The sequence below is a fragment of the Corvus hawaiiensis genome, chromosome 12 (genome assembly GCF_020740725.1).
Source record: "Corvus hawaiiensis isolate bCorHaw1 chromosome 12, bCorHaw1.pri.cur, whole genome shotgun sequence".
Lineage (NCBI taxonomy): Eukaryota > Metazoa > Chordata > Aves > Passeriformes > Corvidae > Corvus > Corvus hawaiiensis.
The window spans coordinates 6,057,586-6,080,835 of record NC_063224.1 but is presented as its reverse complement, the minus strand read 5'-3'; the positions used below and the strand labels follow the sequence as shown (position 1 = coordinate 6,080,835).

The following is a 23,250-nucleotide window of genomic DNA, read 5'->3' as shown; positions in this document are numbered from 1 at the left end:
TTTGTGTGAATAGATTCAAATTGTGTCCATGTAAAAACACAAGTTCTAAAACATTATTTTATCATAGTTTGAAGATGTACCTTCTGAAAGTCAGATATCATCTGAATTTATTTTTCATTTAGATGAGTGAAATATTGTGTTGTCTTTTAAGTCTGGGACAGAGCAAGTGTCTGAGTGTTCAACCACAGGTGCTTTTTGAGGTTTTGATTCCCATTTGAAATGGTCCTTTTAATGTCATCTTTAATTTAATCAGATAATGTCATCAAAATAACATTTAACCTATTACTGCAAATTCACTGCATTATTAGCTGGTGTAACAGGCAAAAAAGATAGTATGAACCCCCATGGAAATCTATACTTCCAGGAAAAATGGATACAGTTCATAGAAGCTCTATATTTAATTTGCAGTTTCAAAGCACTCCCTATGGAAAGATTTTATGAGTCTGAAATAATTTTAAAACACTTTTCAGTAGAACCCATAGCACCCACCAGCTTAGTCTGATTTTTTAAAACCATCATTCCTTTGCCCAGTTTTAATGTAAGCTGAACAAGATGTTTGACACAGTCACAATAAATATTCTTGTAAGTCTACTCTGCTTTAAAAGTGTGGGTCTTGGATGAGTATTTGTATCCATAAATTGAAAGTCAATTGACTTTTTGTTTCTAGCATAGGTACATTATGATTTGATGTAATTTTATTTTTCATTTTAGAATCTTACACAAAGTTTGATGGGTTGCAACATGTTTAAGATTTAAAAATATTTGAGAGTCCCTTTCTGTGACCTCTGCTGACAGCCTGAACTTCCAGCGTTGCCTGCATTCTTTCTTCTAGATAATTCTCATCAAAATCCTAGGATGTTTTTCCTGTTTAAAATACTATGAATTATTCTTCGTAAAGTGTTCCATTACTGATGCAGAAATGTTTTGTGCAGTGTGCTTTCTGTTATTCCTGACCAGTAATAATCTCTGATACTCAAAGAATTCCTGAAATGAGATGCAACTCTGCTGAATTTACTGGTAATTAGCAAAACTGAGGAATGCAGAAGGGAACAGTGAGCAGGAGTAATCACTGTTGCTTAGGAATGAAGGGAAAATTGTTTTGCATTTAGTAGGAACTAACTTTTTAAAAGTAAATTTTCAGTTGATGATGTTGAAAAGGCATCTTCAAGTTATTACGTGTTTAGGAAATGTGTCTGTTTAGTTTGCACAAGAATAGGGCTAGAAATGTAAAAATGCAACAAAAAAAGCACGTCTGGTTATTTTAATCTTGTCGGGAAGAGATTATCAGAATCTACTGAAATTACAGCAAAGACTTCTGTCCCACTGCTTAGTGTTTGATGGCTTTAAGAAAGTATCTGAGTGTTTGACTTTATGTTAGAACTTCACAAGATTTCGCAGTATTCTACCTTTATTTTCTATGTTTCTATTTGTCTGCATAGATGAGGCAACTTTGTCTATTAATTCAAGATTTCTTCTCATCCTTTGAAATACTGAATCCTGACAATAAACCCACTATCTTTTGTGACCAAATGTCCTTAGCAAGGCATTCAGTGTCCCAGGTTTGTCTTCAGCTCTTTGGTGGCTCTACAGATGCTTTTAATCTTTTCATCATGAGCTCAGAGGAAGCATGGATTTAGATTTGGGTTTGCATGGCCCTGAAAAATAAGGCTTTATATGGAGGAAGGAAGAGTTTCTGTGATGAGAACAACCCTGCTCCCAGTCATACAAATGTCGGTGTTGTCAGTTCAATAGTCTCAGCTTCTACCTTGGAACACACAGAGAAGGATTCTGTAAAAGTCACCACAGAAAACACAACAAAGCATTTCTCAGCTCAAAACCAACACTTGGAATTACACCAGGAAACAAATTAACAATGTCTCTGAGGTCCAGCTCCTCGGATGTGCTGTATCAGAAATGCCACTTAGCAGTAACAGAACTGACATTTCCATGTGGTTTCTTAAGATAACTCGATGTAAAGCTTGTTGTGGCAGCAACCCATTATAGAGGTGAGCAATTTTACTCTTAAAGAGAGAAAAAAACCCCTAAAAACTCTTTTCCCCTCAGAAAAACTACTGCAGATAACGTGTTCAGGCTGACCATAAAAATTGAGTCATGTAAAATTGTTCCATGAGCACACAGGCTCTACCACGTTGCTACTGAAGTGTCTTCTGGAATCTTTTGATGGTGTTATTTCTCTTCACCTTTAAAATTATACACAAATATGAGGATATAAACAGGGAGAAAATTCAGTTGCTCAGACAGGAAAGTTATCTAACCATCTATTAAATCCTATCACCTCAGCTGTCAGCTAGGAGGGGCTTTCCTGCCATAGATACTGAATATCATCTATATGTACGATGAGATGAACCTGATCACAACAGCAAGCTAGTATAAAATTAATGTTATACCTCAAGGAAAACAATAAATGTCTGAGGTTTGGAGACCAGTATCAGTTATGGATTCCTTAGCAGTGCAAAACTTATTTTTACCTGTTCATGTTCAAACCAGTATCAGTTTAGTCCATTCTCTGCACAGGATGACAGATTCTAGCACACACTGAAACTGAGGAACCCCACAAACTTGCAGTCCGTACATTACATTTTTACCAAGTGTGTGCTTTAAATGTGCTTATCGATAGAAAAATGTTTATTTTGCCTTGGTAATAGTCACTTTCTAAAGTTGGTAGTTCTGATTAGCACACAACTGCCATGGAAATATTCCCCTGGCATGGAACTCTTCCCTTCTTTCTTCCTGTCTCTTTAATATGCTGTTGGTCTAAAGAGTGAAAATTGTATTTCTGGATTCCTCTGCATGGTGGTGAATTTCACCCTTTTTTACACTTGGGTTACTAAACCAGAAAATGGTATAAACTCAAAATTAGCCTGAATATCATCCCGTTAGCATCGCACAATCAGTGGGACAGGTTGTACACCTCAAGTTGCACAGATATTTGGTGGGTTTGTTGATTTTGGAATTATGTGGCTAAACATTCTTTAGGTGTCCTTTTAACACAACCTGTGCTGGTTTTCATGAAGTTTCTCACAACCTTATTGATTGATTGATTCTTTTATTCTCCTGTGGGTGAAAAGTAGTGGTTTTGCCCATAGCATTTGCCAGAAAAATATGGTTTATTTTAGGTATCTTTTTAGGAAAAGTTGATCTAATTTACTCCATCTTTTCAACAAATAAATGCTAGGGTGTAGTAGCATAATATTTCTTTGTTCCATTTGCAGTCTAAATAGAGGAAAAAAATATACTGTGTACTTCATATTTTTCATCAAATACAAATATGCTTTTCTGACATATTTAATAACTTAAAATTATATGATACAGTGTTATGCAACCCATATTGCATAATGCCTGAAACCTGTCACAAAACTCCATCTTTTCAACTCCAATATTTTGTTTATCAGAAAGGAAATGGGGGAACACTGGGAGATGAGAATAAGCAGCTTTTTCCTACTGCTGCATTAGTACAAATATACCAGAAATTTTTGGAAGCAGCTGGTGCAAAAGAGGGGAGGGGGGAAAGAAAGAAAAAAAATATCCCTGAATGTGCAGAGAGGATCCAAGCCATTTTACTGTGCTTGCTTGGGTAAGAGAAGTCGCTTCTTTATTTAACTATTACTTCTCTTTTCCAAATAAATATGAGCTGCTTCTAAATAGGGTGATGATAGCAGGTGGTCTCTCAAGCAGAAATTATTTTCAAGCTGACAAGTATACTGAGCACAGTATAACTACATGTATTTCAGGAAAACATCATGCACGTCTGTTTAAGGATTCATTAACATGGTATAGATTAAACCCATTGAAGATGGCACAGATTGTTTCATTTTATTACATTCAATTGGATTGGATGTGTGCCATTTGCAAAGAGCAATATTACCACAAAAAAAGAAGTCTGGCACATTTGTCACATAATATTCCCCTATTGAGAATGAACTGTTTCTGAACATCAAAAGGTAAAAATCTGTTTTCCCCTCTCCCTCTGCCATATTAACTGCAAGAAAATATGACTGCATGTCTTGTTATGAAGCATTTGAGCAGCACATTTGCTGTGCCCAGAGTCATCTCATTTAGTCAGTAGGGAGACCTTTGTATTCTTCATGATGCCGGGATTGGAGTTCATCAACCTGCTGACACGCTGCCTCCCCCAGATCTCAGAGCTCGTCCAACTCATGCTGTCACCCTCGGACATCTCTGTCCCCCAGAGCCCTTCCTGGGATCAGGGATCTGGTGTGGGAGGAGAGGGGTGGCCCTGTCCCCTGAAAAGGGGAGCTACAGAGGCAGCCCTGCTCCCAGATGAAGGGAAACAGCTGCTGTTAAAGAGAGGATGGTGTTACGATCCGGTTTGAACTCAGAAAAGCAAGGCAAGCTAAGTCTCTGTGCATAAACTGGAAGGAACTTAGAAGATTCAAAATGTTCCCAGAAATGAGATTAAAACCAAACGAGGTTAGGTGTTGATGCCAAAAAATTGATGTATTTTATTTAATAGTAAAAGAGGCAAAGAGAAGGGAAGAGAAAAGAAGGAGAGAAAGAAATAGAAAAAGAAGTGTGCGTGGGGGGTGGGGGGACAGGGAGAGGTGACAGGGTTTAGGTGGAAGTGTATCACCCATCCCAAGGTCCCAACGACGTCTCGTTGCTCCCCTCCATCTGGTCTGCTGGTGGTGGGGGTCCCCTGTCGCCGCTGTGGCCACACCACCACACGCCAAAGAGTGCAGAATCCCGTGGATTAATGTACGCTGTGGGCCAGGTGGGAACGCCCACGTGTCTCCCTTGCAGGGGCTGGCTTGACACTGTCCCCTGCAACACTGGGGTCTGCTGCATCATCTCTGGTGCTCTGGTGCAGGGTCTGGGGGCCCCTGTGATGGGCCATGTCACTCCTCCTGCTGTGGATAAGCTTCCCCCCCAGTGAGGACCCCTCAGCTGGGCTTCCCTGCACAGTGGAGGATGGGCAGTCACTGTGCCTCTGACCAGAGGCTTTCCAAGGTACCCAAAGCCTCTCCTCCCTCCAGCCTTTGGTTTGAGGGTCTGTGTGAGCCTGGCACTGATCGCCCTGGGGCTCTGGTCTCCACCTTGGAGGTGTTAAGCCTGTGCTTTGTGAATGTCCCCAGCCCTGAGTTGTTACCTTGTCTTATCTTCATCAGCGAGCGGTGTGAGACCTAGGTCAGGGCCCCATTCAGGGTGCAGTAGTCTTCTCTGCAGCTTTTGTAATACAGTTTTAAAAGTCCTTTAAGAAAATGTTTAAGTCATAAACTATAATATTTCAGTCTCTGACAGATGGTCAGACAAAGAGTGAGATTTAAATTCATATAATGTTGCTGTTTATAACGTGAATACTTTGGACATCTGTTTAAAGTCTAGTGTTCTAAATGGATGGGAGCCTTCCCAAGGATGGGCTTATAAAGCTTTATCTGTTGCACAAGGGCTGCAGACTGTAAAGGTATGTCTTAATCAGCTATAGCTTGGGTCTTTTAATATTTGAGTCAGTAGCAAAACTCAAAAAAATATGTACATGGCAAATGATGCTATAACCAATGGAAAAATAGATGGATTAAAGAAGTGTGGGTATATATCCTAAATATACTTATTATAAGTACTCCTTTTCATTCCATACCCTTAAAAAGTCCTTGTAGTGTATGTGTCTGTGTGTGTGGAGGGGGGAAACAGAACAAAAGCAAATTTGCTGTCATTGGCTTGTATCTAAACATTCTGTTTTAAATTGAACGGTAACAGAGTTGCAGCATAACCCACACTGTATTTTCTACTTCTGCTGGAGGATCCATTTTAAATGTATTTTTATACCATCCCTTTTGGATTAGTTTACATTATTTTTTAGAACTCAGCTTCACCTATATTTATAATTTATATTATTATCGTTACTATTTGTTGTGCTGGTTAATCTCACGTGTTTGGAGAGGAATTAAATTTTAATTAATGGGAAATTTAGAACAGGACCATTTAATAAAAGTGTTTTCAGAACTAAAGTCTAGCAGTCAGGATGGAGTAACTTTTAGTTTTGTTATCAGTTGAGGTTACTGATTCTGTAACTAAAGAATTGACAAACAATGTAGGTAGGGTGTGATTCGATTCATAGTGTACCTCCAGTGAGATGAACTGAAGAGCTAATTTATTTTATTTTACTTTTTTCTTTTTTTTTTTGGTTGATGCAGTTGGGACTCAGCTGTTGTTTCCTCTGGGATTAAACAGCTGTCAGCATTGTTAATGACATCAAATTCATGCATTAAAATTCTCTCATTCTTCTCCATATAAAATGTGGATGTGGAAAGCACTGCCATATCCCCCTTTGTGAAGGAATGAAAATCCAAGGAAAGATAACAGCACTTATTACAAAACCACAGACCGGAGCTTCTGTTGATGGAATCTCGTAATGAGTAATTAAGCTACTTTGCAGAAGTCAGCGCTGTCACGTTTGCAATTGGGTATTTCCATTCCCCTGTGGATACAGCTGGGAAAAGACTACTAACGTGATAAAAAAAGAAAAATAGAATTGTTCTAGAAATATCATCTTCATGAAGCTGGAGGTTTCAATGCAAAGTGGCTATGAAAAATTAGCCTACAGAAATAACCTGTCTGGTGTAAAAGACATTGCTTTAAAAATTCATCACTTATATCATCTGATAAACAAAAAACAATGAGGTTTTATTATCCTAGAGTCTCACAAGGATATGACAATGGCAGGTTTATTTCTTGGATGGGCTGTTGGCTTTTCTTTTCTTTTTTTTTTTTCTTGAGCCTTTTGCTCTATAAATGAAAGTTTTCAACTCTGAGTGTTCAGTTCTGTAGTGCTGAAAACATGTTATGGGAAGCTTGTGGCCTTTGAGGGGAAATTATCTTTTCAGGGGAGAAAAGAATTGAAACAGATTTTTTTTTTTTTCTGTAAAGTTCAAAACATTACTCATGCTTTTAAACTGATATATAATTCTTATGCCCCTAAGAACTCCAATTATTAAAAATAGTCCTGAATTTTCACTAGTTTGAGTGTCCCTATTCTCTTTTTAGTTCTTTTCTGTGTTTTTTTTATGGTTTGTTAAGCAATTAACTTACTCTTAACTTTCTTCTTTCAAGTAGCTTTGTTTTTTTAGAAGCAAAAAAAATTAAGCAGAAAGCATAGCTCTCTGAATGTCTTTATCCTGCTTCCAAGAAGTTGCTTTTGTGCAGAAGTACCATCGTTTTTTTGAATATCCCCCTATGTCAGCTGTTACAGTGAAATCAAATTAAATTAACCCCAATGAAGAAACCAGCCTGTTAACAAAATGAATAGGTAAAGTAGTCATTTATTGAATTCAGTAAAATGTACTGAAATATATAGGAATAAACCAGTTAATTGATTAACCAGCTTCCAGATCAGATGGTGAAATATGAGTATCTGATGAATCAAATTAATATAAGTGTTAAGTGACTAATAGCAGGAATCTTTAAAACATGCTATGCCTTCTTAAAAACTGGTTCTGTGAAAAGCTAAAGAGTTTATTTTTTCACAGCTATGCATTTGGGAAAACCTCCAGTTTATTAGCAGAGCAGTGGATGGAGGTGAAGGCACAGTTTATTATGTTAATGTTGAAACATTAACAATGGAATAAGCAGCCCACTGTATTAAATAATACACGTGGTCACTATTGTAAGATGGATTTATTTAACTTCCTGGTTTTCAGTGAGATCTCTGCATGACTCCCAAATTCAGTCAAGTGTTGCGCTGGTTGTGTCAAGTGTCTTTTTGTAGTTAATTTAATCATGGCTGGCCCAGAAATGGACCTGTGAAGCTCTGTAGTGTTAATTTATACATCGTTCTTCATCGTTACGGAAAATGTGCCCTTCTGGAGCTAATGCTCACTAGTTTTATCATTAATGTGCATTAATAATGTGTAAAATTATTTTTTCCATTGGCTTGTATTTTCAGAAGAGGAAGAAAAAAAAATAAAAGACATAAATTGGAAACATTCTCCTATGTGTGCCTGAAGTGTAAGCAGGCCCTACAGATTCTGAAGCTTGTTGTGTTCCAGGAGATGAAGGCGTGAAGCTGTGAGTGACGCTCAGTCCTTTGTATAATTATCTTGGAAAAGGAAGGGCTTGAAGGGACACTCTGCAAATGGTGTCAGAAACAAGAGCTTTAATTCTGGGAGCACAGAGCTGATCCTTCCCTATAGTCCCTATAGCTCTCCCTCCAGATGTGTCACAGTGTCATCTTTTTAACTCTTGGGTGAATTAAGACAAGCTGATAGGGCACGGGGGGAAAATTTGACAGTAACATCTACAACCAAGAAACCGTAAAGGATTGTAACCCAGGGGGTGAAGAAGAGGTTGTGTTTCCCTTCCCCAGCACAGATGCAGGTGTTCTGTGTCCAAGTTTTACTGCCTCTCAAAGCTGCCAGTTATAAAAGGCATTGTCAGCACAATGGGAATGCTGTCCTGATCCAAGCTGTGGGGGAAGGAAGCTGCTTGTGGATGTTGTGGTGCAAACACCCTGTGTAATGTAGGAGTGCAAGCCCACACTGGCCAGCACTAATAAGGGTGCAGTGCAGATAGTTTCTGTCTCCCCCTGTGATTAAAATTTTCTTTAAGCTGCTGTCCTTCCTTGAGTAGCACAAGTGCTAAAGGCTCTCTATCAAAATGATTTTGAATCATGACTTGATATCCCGGTTTCAGCTAGGATAGTGTTCGTTTCTTCTCAGTAGCTGTTACAGGGCTGTGTTTTGGATTCAGAGTGAGACCAACATCTCTGGAAATCATTCAATTTCTTTATAGTCTTGAGGGGAGAGAGAAAAGAAAGTCAAATATGTCTTGATTGCCAAAATTGATGAGAAACTTTAGGAAATGCTGAGTAGGTATTTGCTTCAGCAATAGAAAGATCTAGAACCCATTCTGCTGTGTAGACAAGTAAAACATGAGTTTTATCCCTAGTCTTCATGACATATATGTGATGAGACAGTCTAAGCCTCTTTAAAGTTGTTGATTTGAAGCCAAAGAGGTGCAAAATGAGTAATTTGGGGTTCTGTATGCCATGTCAGGTGTAGGGAAATGATTTCCAAATGCTTTCACATCAAGCCACTAAGCACACAGGAAAAAGTCTCTAAAAATCACGCTTTATCAGACATGCCCTATTAATTAGGGGAATAAGTCCAGGTAAAAAATATTCACAAATACTTGAATAACTGTCAATTATTTTTTCCTCATACTTAGCAGGGACCTATGTGTGGGAGTGTGCCCAATTTGAGAGTGTGTATTTCTTCTCCGTGGATAATATAGTAGTTGCAAATCTTTCATTATCTCAAAGACCTGCATTGCTCTGAAAGATGTATATTTAAAAAGATGCTGGCAGTAACTGCCACTGACAACCACCCCTGTTTGAAATAGACTCCCTCCGTGGCACTGTGTGGGGAAGGCTCTGCACATTGATCTATGGATTTTTCATTTGCTTTCAAATAGTCCTACTTGTGTGTCTGCAAGGAGTGAATAAGCAAAGTTTGAATCAGTTTGACTTTGGAAGCATGATTCTGAGCAATTACCTTGGGAAAATACACCTCCTCCCGACTAAATAGATCTGTCAGGAAGAGCCGGAGTGCGGCGTGCAGCCCCTGGAATACACGTGTGCGCTGGTAAACCGGACCCAGCCAATTAAACATCAAAATGTTGGCTGCATTCAGTTCACAGGAAGACTTATGTAAGTTCATTTTCATGGCGTGTGTATGTGTCTTTAGACTCTAACTGACAGATTCCCACAGTGAATAGGCTGGGGAGATATCAATTATCTGGTTAGCTGTGCGCTGCCATTCTATGCTCCGTGGCTTTCTGACAGAAGCAGGCAGAAAGCGAGAGAAGCAGAATAATTCTGGTTCAGCAAGGCTGTTCATATTTCAGTCTAGGAACCTCAAATCGTTGTGAATAGATGGAGAAAATGGTCATTTTAAGCCTGACCGCTGCAATTTCTTTTATTAAGAGTGTGTGAAGTGCTAATGATTGTTTCACCCCAAAGTAGGAGCCCCAATATATCAAAATCAGGCATTTGAGGGTTCAGTAATTTGTAGTCTAATATCAGTTTGAATCGTTCACCTCTAATAGCACCAAATAACTTTTATCTCATTATCTCAATGTATTTTACAGAGCAGTCAGTAGTATATACAAATCCGTGTGATTTGTTAGAAAATAGCTGCTGTATCCATTGTTTTAGATCGTGTGCATGCTCCAAGCATAGCCTTGAGTTTCTATGTGTGAGTCTGAGTGACTTTTACTGCTGCTGTTTTCCATCCTCATGTATGTCTATTTGGTAGGACGTTTATGTTCATTAAATGTCTGCAATTTCCACAGCAGCATGTCATGTACTACTGCTCCCCAGCTGTCACCGAGGTGGTGCTGTGCTCCTGACAAGGAACCCACGTCTAGCCTTGTCAGGGTGGCCATCACAGCCATTACACTTGTTAAGCAAACTAGGCAAGAACCCAGAGCACCAATTTCTAATGGACAGTTCCTGTATTTGTCACATAATCTTTCCTCTCACTGTGGGCAACTCTTAGAATTCAAGGAAGATCAGTAAATAAGCCAAGTATGAGCAGGCTGCTGCTACACAGAAGTGTAATGAGAAGGTTTGGAATGATATGTCCATGGATTCCTTTTGCACAGTGGCCTCTCTTCACTCAGGTCCCTCTGAAATGCTTAGAGACTCCTTGTTGTTACACATTGCTATTTGGTTTTCTCAGTGGACTTGTGGATGCACATGAACGGATTAATTTCCATTTTCAGCCTAATTTTTTTTCATTATCTTTTATGCTATCTGGGCATTTTTTTTAGCTGAGAGTGAAATCAGCCTAGCTATCAAGTTTCTGGGTGAAAAACTATAGGTTAGGCAAGTTCCAAGATTTCCAGGAATTCTGCTGTACTTTTTTTGCTAGAGCACTGTATGACGTTATGGGTGTAGGCAATGAACATATAACTAACGTATAATAACATATAACATATAACATATAATAATGCTTGGTACCATCATTGTAGAGGCTGGAGTATTAATGACTGTCTTGTGTATCTCAGATTAAAGATTGTTCAGGTTTTTAGTTCTCCAGATCACATCCCGGTGTTGAGGAGTCCCCACTCTTTTGGGGAATCTCATGGCTTCTGTAACCTCTACAACTCACAGCTGATAGTGAGAGTAAGGGGGAAATAAGTCTTTGGCTTCATAGCTCTCCATCTAGAGACCCACAAATAGGCTGGATTTACCACAGCATCTCACATACCTTTAATTTTTACTTTATGCAGATCTTTCCTCTCAATAAGAGGTCCATCTCCCAAGGGCCACCCAATGAAAGACTCGCTCACCACCCATTTGCTCAGGACTTTTTCTCTCCTCCCCCCTCTTCCTAATTTTTTAATATAAATGCACATTTTCCCCTTTTTGGGGGGCAGAAATGTAACTTTTGTAGGAGAGCGATGTGTGTTCAAATGGCACATTTTGCAGGCGTTACATTTGATAATTTCCCTGAGATACCAGAGTTCCCTCCTAGCAATGAGTTAAGGCGACAAAGGGAACCGGGTTTGTTTGCAGGAAGCGAAGGATAACGGCGCCTAAACTTTACTATTGGTGGCGGCGGAGGGGGCGAACGGGAGGCACGGAAATTGCTTTTTATAATTAAAAAGGGAATCTCAGATGTTTTATATCTTGAATATTTACAATAAAACCTTCAAGTGCTTGTCAAGAGGGTAATGTGTCATTACCAGGAGCCTTTGCCTCTCTTCTCCTCTCGGACATGACAGTGCAGCAGGATAAGAGAAGAGTAATTATAGTTCAGCAGGGCTGCCAGGTGTGATAAATGGGTAATCAGCACACAGGAGCCCCGGTCCTCAAAGGAGGACTATTACAGTGTTATCAGCTGCAGGCCCGCGTGTGCGGCAGCATCGCGCAGAGACCGAGACGGGCCCGGGGCTGCTCAATGCGGCTCCCGCTGCCAGCCCTGCCCGCTCCCGGCCGTCACCGCTCCTTTGTGCGCCTGCCACCGCCGCAGGAGCGAAGGATAAAAGGCGAGAGCGGGGCTCCTCGCCTTCGCTTTTTGCTAATATTTACATAAAACACTGCCCCTCTCTCCAGGTGAGGAGGTGTGCTGGTGCCTCCATGGCTTTCCACGACAAGGTGATGCGGAAAGCCGGGCTCCTGTCCAGGCTGTTCCGGAGGATTTGACCTCTGTGTGTGCTTCTCCTGCCGCCCCTTCGGGTTTAGCTCCGCTGCACTGGGGCAGAGCGTTCTCTCACAAACAAACTTGGTGATAATCAGCTTCCTGGCAATCCCGAGGTCTCCTTAGTGTTGGATCACACAAGCTGAACTGCGGCTCTGTCCGTATCCTCCCTGCACTGCTGCTCGCTCAGTGTGTGCTGGTGACGAGATTTATCTGTTTGTTATTGCTGGGAATGGTCGCAGATCAGAACGGAGTAAACAGTTTGGTTAAAATTAATCAAAACCCAATTCAACCAATCAGTGCAACATTGATCCTCTCTACTTATTTATTTCCTTTCAAGTTCCGTGCTACCAATGGCAGCACCACAGTAGGAATATTTTAAAATAATTCTTAAAAATAATTCTTGTGAAAAAGTGAAGATGCTCTGACTATAATAGATTGTTATTAAGGGAAAGGACATAACATTCCTTGGAAAAACTGGAGGGCCAACACTTCTGATGCAAGGTTATTTTTACAATACTTGCATTTTTATCGGTTGATGTATTTTAACTGGAGCCCTGACAATAGTCACAAAAAATTATTACTCTGGCATGGAGCTACTTATCTGACAAATGCAATGCGAATGGTCTTGTTCTTATCAATGAGATCAGATTTCAAAAAAAATGAGTACGAGGAATGAGGCGTTGCTTTGTGAACAGATAACCTTGCAGGCAAACTCGCAAACCTGAATAAAAGGATGTCTCTATGAAATAATCTGTGCATAAGTGCAATCAGGTCAGACTGTAATAGACAGCGAGGGGGGTGGAATCAAAAGGGGGAAAAACTCATTTCATCACAGTTAATGGCAAGGAAAAGAAGGCAAGGAAGGACTTTCTTTGGAGCGGAGCTGTTGCGACAAAGACCAGGGCTTCAGCGTGTCATGCACCATTTGCTGGTGCACTAGCGCTCTTTTCAAGAGCTGTGAAGCCATTATTGTAATGTGAAAAAAGTAGAAAGAAATACTCCCTCCTGGTCACTGGAAGGGCAAATGAGGTGCAGTCTTTTTTTTTTTTCTTCCTTGTGTTTTTTTTTTTTTTCCCCCTACACTGTTTGTGCAGAGAGGTTTCTAGATTCCCCCTGGTAAAGCTCCACTGGGATGCAGGAAAGATCACAGTGCCCTTATAAACAACACTTCTTGGCACTGTTTACCTTCTTTTGTGACTTTGTTGCCTGTGAAGGAGGATAGGAGTATCAGAGGTCCAATTGCAATGAACGTTTTCCCTTTTGTCTTTGAAGGAGCAGAACCTTAGAATATTCTCCAGCTGAAGTTTCACAGTGCATTTCTGTGGTTTAGATTTTAAATAAAAAAAGAATTTCAGTACATTCCTGTATGGTAAAGTTATCTAGTGGTGATAATAAATCCAATATTCTTTGGATTTTGTGTGTTTTATTAAAAAGAGAAGAGAAAGAATCCTTTGTTCCTTGGCATAATGCAATCCTGTCTCTGAACAATTCTAATTTGCAAACCAAGTACTTTGTAAATTGTGAAAACCTGGTTATAACTTGAAGGCTGAATAAAATGGGTCATCTTATAACTGAAAGATAAATATAGATGTAAAATAGTGCCACAAATGTCTTTTAAGCAAGAAAAAATAAATAAATAATAGGTTTCAGAACTGGCTTGTTCTTGTATAGTTTATGGGTAAAGCAAGATTACACATACAGCCCTGCAGCCGATTCCCAGGACTGCTAAAGTGTGAAGAACAGGAGTGACATTCTGGTCTTCAATAAATCACTATAAAAATGTTTATGGACCCTGCAATTTACTGTCTTTTAAATGCAAATTGAAAGGGGCATCGTCACAAGTGTAAAGGAGACCTGCAGTGGCCTAAAGGAATTACAAAATGTTGCAAAAGGCTTCTGAAATTGTGTGATCTTAAATGGTTCTATTTAAAAAAATGATTTCCCATTTATACTTCTGTGACAGCTTTGTTAATTTATTAAAGAGATCTCTGTGAATTGCAGGAAGGTGTTTATGAGCACTGCGCTTCACGGGAGCTGTTCACAGGGGCTCTCAAGGAGCTGCAGTTTAATTTGGCAGGCACTGGGGGCAAGTTTGCTGCTCACCTACAAGTAACGTGGAAGGCCATGGGGGTTCAAAAATGTATAAAGCAGTGGTCTTGTCTGACAAATTACTGGTAAAGTAGCAAAGATTTCCTTCCTTTTCCCAGCTCCTCCGTGCAGTCATCTGCTGTGAAACTCCTAAACAGAAAAAACGTGCTGGATGAACAGATCAGCATCCCTCAGTTCACCATGGATGAAGGCAGACACTTGAGGATGCGGCTTAGGGGTGAACGTGGTGGTGGTGCTGGCTTGATGGTTGGGCTTTTATCTTAAAACTTTTCCAACCTTATTGATTCTGTGATTCTAAGTCCAAATTGGGTGAAGAGTGAATCATCTTTCTGTGCTGCAGCTATGCTTTCTCCAATGGAAATGAACACATTTCCACTTACACATTTACCATTTTATCTAGAAAATATTTCTCTATGTGGAAGCAGATTTAATCCATATAAATTAAGCATTACAGAAGGAGTTTTCATCAGCTGGATGGGTTACTTTCTTCTTTTGTTCCATCGATTGGTAAATTTTTAGTTTTGTTGTTTTTTTTTTTTAGCTAAGAGCCATGATTTTCTCTACTTGTGTGATCTAATTGACGCCAAATTTGATTTTTTAAAGAATAAAGTATTCCTTGAGACAGTATGGGATATGAATGTGTGCAGTTGGAACACTGTAATTGTTTGCATAGCTTAGAATTCTCCACAGCCTACTTCATCACTTCTGTCTAATTTAATGACAAATAACCATGGTGGACTCACATGATATTCATGCTGTGTACAAGGAGGATGTGAGTGTATCTGGCAGTGGATGATGCTACTTCTCCTGTTTTTCATATCCTTGTACTCCTTAAGAAGAAAGGCGTGGGTATCTGATTTCTGGCAACCCTTAAGTTAAATATGCTGCTTTGGCACTGACAGATTATTTAGCCGTCAGAAATAGTTGGAGAATGGGCTGTCAGGATCCAAAGTCTGTAGAACATCTGCTTGTCTGGCCTGGGCAGCTTCTCAGCATACACATGGTGGAGGATCTTTGGAAACAAAACGACATAAATTAATTTGGAGGGTGTGTGTATCTGCATGACTCTACCCATGGAAAAATGATATTGCTTGGCTCTATCACACTGCAGACTTTCTAAGCCCTAAATAGAGCAGTAATAGTTTACAACTCAATAGCACCCTGGATGTAGTGGTGTTCATTTTGTTGTCATGCAAAACTGCTGAAGCGCTCTACCTCTTCCTGCAGCCCCGTGTCTGCCTGGATATTGTCTTTGTAGCAGGGTTTAATATGTAGGTATCTACTTGTCAGGATTAGAAGTGTTGTAATCCAGTGTTTTCAGAAAAAGTAACTCCTTTCCTGTTTCAGACCTGCTTGAGCCAGGGGCTTACAGCAATCAGGACCTTGTCTGGAGTCATTCTGACCCACAGCCAGCCCCCTCTGTGTCCCTGTGACCAAAGTATCTCCTTGTGTGCCTGTAAAATTAATTGAGAGTATGCAACATTTCTCTTTGCAGGACCAGGTTTTGATACCTGGGTTTTGGGGAGGGCTGGAGCATGTGTTGCTGCTCAGTAGTATTTCATGCTCATTTTCATCTGGCAATATCAGCTCATAGTTTAGAGCAGGCTTTGGAAGAGCTGGACTCCTCCCCAGGAAAATGACTCAGCTCCCCACCTTTGCATTGCTAATACCCCATTATCAATGCCATCCTGGCAGCACGTGGAGACATTTAGGAGCTGTACTATGCACCCATAATCCCACAAGCTTGAAACTTATGCAAAGCCCTCGGAAATCACATCTGTGTTCCTTCAGCACTGGGAAGGATCAAAGACTCACCTCTGCACAAAGGCTCTCAGTAGCACTGGATCAAATGGCTTGTCACTGTCTGTGCAGCTGCAGGCACGATGGAGAGTCAAATGGGACAGGAATTTGCTAACGAGGAGCATTAACATGGACCTGTTAAATTCTCTTTCTAGGATAAGACCTCGTTTCTGCATTTTAAGTGCAAGTAATGCTGCTCATCAGTGGAGGGAGAGGAATGGTGCATCTCTAGTGGTGGCTGAAGGCAAGTGTGGGTGAACACTTGCCAAGCTGTGCTTAGTCTTGACACGTTGTGCTGCAGCCTGGGAGAGTGGGAGTGCTTATGCACAACAGCTAAGTTTGATTTTCAGGTTAATAATGCACATGGAGCAGGGCAGAAGACTTTGCATAGTGAGTTCATTAGTTAAGAGTCAATTGCCTGATGTGGTGTCCCACCATGAGAGTGCAGAAAGTTATCAATTTTTAGGGGAGGTGGAAAATGCTTCCTTTGTTCAGCTATCCTAAAATATGTTTAATGACTGATTCAGAGCTATCTAACGTGGTTTATTTCAGAATCTGTTAGTCCAGTTTTACCAATACCCTGTGTACTTCCAGGTGGCGAGAACCCAAGAAGCTGCATCTGGCCTGTCTAGTGAGAGGAAGATGTTCTAATCACTTGTGCATATCACTTATGTCCTGTATATAAGACTAGTTCCTAGCTGAGCACTGGCAATGAGCGAGGGAACTGGGGGTCTGTTAACACTCATGCCCAAAACTAAACAGAAGGAAGATTCAGAGCATGGGCTGTCCTGTTTCCTCTCATTTTCCCCCTAAGATGAGCAGAAGTTGCTAAAACAATGCTGATAATGAGGTTTGACCCTCTCATTACCCTCAGCCTCTGCCTACAAACCATCTGCACTGAAAATCCCTGAACTCCACCCAAGGGGTTTGAACTTGGAAACTGTTAATCTTCCAAATATGATGTAGTTTCTGGCATTATTTGCTTCCTAGCCCTTAAATACTCTGATCCTTTAATGCACAATGGCGCTCAGTCTCAAACACAGCAATGTAGCAGCACCAAGCCATTTTTCCTTCCTCCTGGATTCCTGTTTCCCCTTCCTATCCTGGCTGCCCAGGGGTAGCAGCAGGCAGTCCCCAGTGCATTTATGGATGGGCTCTGCTATGCCAACGGGGAGCAGTAAATAAATGATGACACTTGGACTGTTGAGTGCACTTGGGATAGCTGGGAGCAGCCAGGACTGCCCTACCATCAGTGTCAGTGTGTGTTTGATGGAATAATCCAAGCACAGTCCTCAAGTCGCTAGCTGTTTCAGGAATCCAGTCCCTGTTCTGGTATTCCTACCAGGATAACATATTTACTTTGTTAAGCTACTCCAGGTCTTTGTGACCATGTTCAAAATCTGTCCAAAATGTCCTTTGCCTATGAAGGTGCTCAAGCTCGTTTCTGCAGGTTCAGGTTGAAACCACGCTTCTATTTGCTGTCTGTGGATATGTGTGAGTTCCTGGCATTTGTCATAGGGATAGGGATTTGCCCCTCTGTCCTTGGGCAGGATTTTCCCTCCTGCTATAAATTTGCAGAGTACTGTGTATCATTTCCCTCCTGGCTGCCACCCTGTGCCTCATAAGTGATTGTACTCTAGTGGGGAAGTGATTTGTATGTATATTTTTATAAAACACTTTGGGATCCTTGGGGAAGAAAGTTGTTATATAAATGTATTTCCCAGGGGAAAGTAGTGGAAATCTCATTACTTGGAACATACAGCGTATTTAAAAGTGGGTTTGACAAAACACTAGAAAATAAAGGAAACAATCCTGAACTGGCACTGGGATGGTCTAAATGATCTAGCAGATATTTTCCATCTCTGAAGTTTGTCTCATGATTTTATTTAGTGCATTGGAAAAAGGGCATGAGGAACGCTAAAGCCATGCACATATAAAATATGTTTCAGGAACACTGTGGCTTATTTTAATATAACCTTTAGCAAAATACTGTGGTTTGCTTACTTGCTGATTTATTTTAGGTAGTTCAAAATATTTCTGTTAGTGATCTCTTTGAAATACTTTAGGTGGTGCAATGGATTTGTAGCAAAACACAGCATGTAACTTGAGTGTACTCTCTGAAGCCAGGTATTTGGTGCCAAGCAAAATTTGTATGTGTAGCTTCTGTTTTAAGCAATTATATGGTTGTAATACATAGTAGAGAAATTAAGTGGAAGTACATTTTGCCCTAAGGGATTACTGTAGCTGCTGGATTTCTTTTAAACAAGTTTTGCCCCTCAAACAGTAAGGTTCCTATAATAAATCACTTATGTAATCATCTGCAGTATATTTTAAAAAATTACCAAAAAAACCCCCAACAAACCCAAAACAAAGGAAGAAAGGAAATGTCAGTTGGAAACAAACGGTGAAGTAAAGGTTTGCTATAGCAAGAAAGCACACTCACCTGTTTGGAGGGAAGTGGTTAAACAGGAGCTGAGGAGTCAAACAGAGGCTGCTCTGTGGCTGGACGCAGTGTAATGACTTCACTGCAGTAAACTGCTTATGTAATAAACTGCATGGATGTCACTGGAGAGTAACCAAAACCATCCATCTGAACCATTTCTGAGCTCACTTAAATTAATAGTGATCTTCTCTCTGAAGGGAAAAATTGAAAAAATACATCAAGAAAAGCCATGCAGAGATGTTATGAAATAAGACTAGTGAGGTCATTAAAGATGAGCCTTCCTTGAGCATGGAGAAAGGCTCGAGTTGTGATACTTCAGCCTTCAGAAGCTGGTTATCAGTCTTCAGCCAAGTTATTCTAGCTGCTATTTACTAGTTAAATAAGAAGTGTACAGTGAATAAGAGTCTCACCTAATTGACGTATAAATTGGCCAAATGGTTTTCAAGACAGTTTATTTTTAAGAAGTCTTGTTTTGGCTGCCATAGCTAAGATATAGTTTTGTATTCCTCTATAAGATACAGAAAAATGACAGCTACAACCAATCAACCTGCAGTGCTGTGAAATATGTCAACTCCTTTCAACAGATCCGATTTCCAGAATAACCTTTTCCCCCAGACATTTGTTTTCCTTTGATTCCAGTGATGAGACCCAAAGGGATTTCATTCAGAATGCTCGTGAATTCCAGCTTTGGGAAGCCATAAAAAGAGAGAAAGAGTGGCAAATCTCAGAAACAAACGAAATTAAAATGCAAGTTCCAACTGATCATTTGCAAACTCTTTTATGAACTGGTAGCAAATTTTTAAAGAAGAATTCAACAGTTAGGAGAACAGGGTGATTTCTAGTAGTGCCTTTTGTACATCAGATAATTTACTATTTGCTCATGAATGTCCACTTTTTCCACTCTATGATCTAATTTCTGTTCATGCCCAGTATGCAGAAGGATAACTTACCACTGAACCTCTTGCGAGATGTCAGCCTTGCTTACAGATAGGTTCTTCCTTGTTCCCTTGCTCTGTGTGGCCATTTATTTGTCACGTGAGATTTAGAGAGTTCTTAATCTCATCTTTCACCCTTATTTCCCTACTTAAACAAACAAATAAACAAGCAGCTCCCCCTCAAAAAACTAAAACCAATCAACCAAGCAAAAAAACCCCAGACTCAACAAAAGCTCTCCAACAAAACCAATAAGCTCACTTTAAATATTTGTTAATATTTACATAATAGCATTTGTAAAACACTTTCAGGTCTGTGCTGGGAAAGCCCCACCAGTGAGGGATCAGCTGCCCACTTGTTACAGGTTTTGTAATAGCTGGAGCTTGTTCTGTGAAATAAAAATTGGCATATAACCGGGGATCAGCCTTAAAATTATAGTCTCTGGTTTGTTCCCATGCTCACTGAGCACCTGGGAGTTCAGTCTTTTCCACAACTGGTTGTTTTCCAGCAGGGAGTCCCTCTACACCACCTCCTATTCCTTCTGTAATCTCAGGCAGCCTTCCTCTCATTCATTTCTTTTAATGGTGGAAAAAAATATACAGTAAAAAAAAAGAGAAAATGTTGATCTCCACAGATCTCAATAGATGTGTTTCAAGAGATTTAAAGAAGCATTTTCAGGGGTATGCTTTAGGGATATGGTTTTTTTTTTGTCAGAGCTTATTGCTTTTAGACCTTTATTTTTTAATATTTTTTGTGCTCTAAACATAGACAAACAGATTGCTTACATCTTTATATGTTTACTGTGGCTCAAATTGCTGCTTTTAGGGTTTTAGAGAAGTGCTAGTGATAAGTTGTATGTTTTTAGTTGTAGTCTCCTCTTGTTCTCACCATTTTGGTTTGAGTAATTCTTGTTTTTCTAACAGATGGTTTGGATGTGGTCATTATTTTCTGTAGTCAGTTCTTTTTCTCCAGTGCTCTTGGTTGAAAAACTCATATTTATGCTATGAGATACAAGTGATACTTAATGACGAGTACAGAAGAGGCTCAGGGATTTCAAAGCACTTGGGTAAGAAGGTAGACTTGCAGAGAAGTATTGAATTTAGTGGTCATAAAACAAAACGCTTGCATCATTTAGAATTAATTTTATTATGTATACTACAAATATAGTGTGTAAAATCATTCTAATGCAGAATTTAATCTTTGTGTTTTCTAGTTTCTGTGGAGTATATCTGATATCATCTGCTCTTCCTTTTGCTCTGTTACAGCAGACACTGATGACTTGGCAGTAAAACAGTATCTTAGACAAACTGTCTCTTTCAAAAAGTGTTTTTCAAAGATCATAAAAATTTAAATAAAAAGAAGTGTGTGAGAGATACTATTCATTTAGCTGTTTTTTCCCTCTGATCTTTTTCATAACCTGTGCTTCCCTGCACCAAAGGCTCTTTTTTTCTAGGGGTGTGATCTGTATCCCAGACCAGGCTGCACTGCAGGCCAAGCAGAGCATTCCCTAACCCTCATCGAGTGTTTACTCATGTACTACTGTGTACAGAATATGAAGACCATTTTCATATTATTTAAAAAAAAGGAACAGCACATAAAAGCTGTTACAGCCATGCAATTCAGTAATGACAGGGAAAACTGGAGAGTACCTGTGCAAGCCTCCGTGCTGAGTGATGAACACACATGGTAAATATGGTGCTGCAATGGGATCACACACATTGGGCCAGTCATCCTTGGATCATTTAATGAGCAAAGAGTGATTGTCTGGAAAACAAAATGCAAATCTTCCTCATGCTGAAAGAAAATTCACATCCCCCACAACCAAGGGGAACAACTGTGAATGAGAACATCCTCATTTTATTTCTAGGAAGTCCCTTTCCAGTAGCCAAACATCATTATTCAGTTTGTGAAGTTTCAATAATAAGCTGAAACAGGGAACAAAACAATTGGTAGGTCCTACTTTATCTTAGTCAGGGAGAGAAGATATGGAATATCATTGCCTTTCCCTTGGAAGATATTTCCGTTGTCTTCTGCCTTTGCCCTCTGTAAAACTCAATCCCCTGTGAGAAATTCAAATCTATGAGCATGGCAAGGACATTCTGGAGACCAGGCAGAACATTTGCATATTCTCATAACCATAAACATATATTTTTTCCATTTGTGCCGTGAGGTTCTCCATTCATATTCTAAGTGGCAAAAGCTTTTAGCTGTGATTGGGCCCAGTCCTCAGTGGACAAGAACCAAGTGTATTGCATGGCATTTAGTAATCTCAAAAAGTTGTCTTTCAAAACATGTCTAAAAACATATGGGAGTTAAGCGAAGCAAAGCAATTGCACGTTCATTTGTTATTTCAACAAGCTCATTTCTTATGATTTCAGTTGTATAATAGATGGGGAGCTGTTTTCAGGTTGTTTGTTGTCATATATTTCTCATTTGGTTCCTTGGGTTAGAGAAGCGAAAGGCTGAACTGAGGAGTGGATGGTGTTACACCATCTGTAGGGGTTTTGCCTTCCCTTCTCATTCTTTTGTCAGAAGGCACCTGAAATGCTTCTCAGGCAGTCACTTAGAGCCTGTCAGTCCTGCAGGGGTCACTGGGGATGAAGCCATCATCTGATGTGCCACTCTTGGCATTTGGGGTTCCAGGCAGGCGTATTTCTGTGTCTAGAAAGGTGTATTTCTGTCTGGGAAATTGCTTGTTGGATTTGTGAACCACTGGGCCATGTCCAGCATGAGAGATTTTCAGCAGCTTCCTCAGTAATCCTTTACTTGCAATTGCCCTACGATGGCTCATTGTGTTGGTTACTCCTACAATGGATTTATGAAGTACTATTTTACACAAGAAGATATTTACTCTGCAACAGTTGAATAAAAGCATTTCTCCAAAGCCTATTGTCTGTTAAATCAGTGCTCCCTAAGGAGAGACGATACATCGCATATTTGCTGCCTGTCATTTTTAGTTTTGGTTTTCTCTTGTACTTTTTGTTTATGTGCTATCAACAACCTTTTCCACATTGAACAGAATGAGTGATTTTGTGAGCTGAGCACTAAGCTGTGGTTTGCATGGACTCCTTTCCTACCTACAAGGAAATGTTCCTACCTGATGAGAGAGGTCCCCTTCCTAATCCTGAGGGAAGGGATTTCCTGTCATGAGGGAAAAAAATAGATGTTTTTTTTTTTTAAATTAGAGATATGATTGACTTGGTAGCTGTTTAAAGGATGACAACATTATTGCAGACCTTTGGAGGTCTGTTAGTACCAGGTACCAGAAGTTTGGCACAGAAGAAATCATTTGACCTTCATGATGTATGTACCTAGTGATGATTTGGCCATGGAAAAGCTATATTTTCATGTAGATTTTATCTATATGACCAAAAAGAAATGGTACAGAGATATTCAGTACATATATTTTAACCTTATAATCCTTTTCTCATTGCTGACATTAACGTTAATTTAAAATAATGCAGGTCAATATGATGGATTGAGTGGCTTATTAATTATATTCTTTGTGCCAGGAAAGAACTTGGGAGGTCAGGCTTATTAAATGGGTAGAGAATGAGAGAAACTCACCTGGGGCTGGTTCTGAAATGGGATTTGAGTGGGCTGTGTATTGGTAGAAAAGGGTGCAGGGGAGAGAAATGAGAGTTTTCTGCATTTGGCACTTCACTGCCTTCCGCCAGAGCTGGTGGGGGCCAGAGGAGGAGTGTGTGGCACAGGCACATCCATGACCCCCACGAGACTCCATGTGTTAGGAATGGTAACACTTGCTCCTCCAGCTTCTGTAAT

The 23,250-nt window shown here is 40.0% G+C and overlaps 1 protein-coding gene and 1 long non-coding RNA gene across 2 annotated transcripts in view; one reads left to right on the top strand and one right to left on the bottom strand.

Moving 5' to 3' along the window:
• The window catches only part of WWOX (WW domain containing oxidoreductase), a 490,626-nt gene that overhangs the window by 355,007 nt on the left and 112,369 nt on the right, over window positions 1-23,250 (top strand). The gene's annotated exons all lie outside the window — the stretch shown is intronic.
• Window positions 12,487-18,621, bottom strand: LOC125332316. Its single transcript, XR_007206447.1, has 3 exons — window positions 18,535-18,621; window positions 15,035-15,303; window positions 12,487-14,420 (listed from the first exon to the last, which is right to left on the bottom strand). It is a non-coding gene; the product is annotated as an uncharacterized LOC125332316 (long non-coding RNA).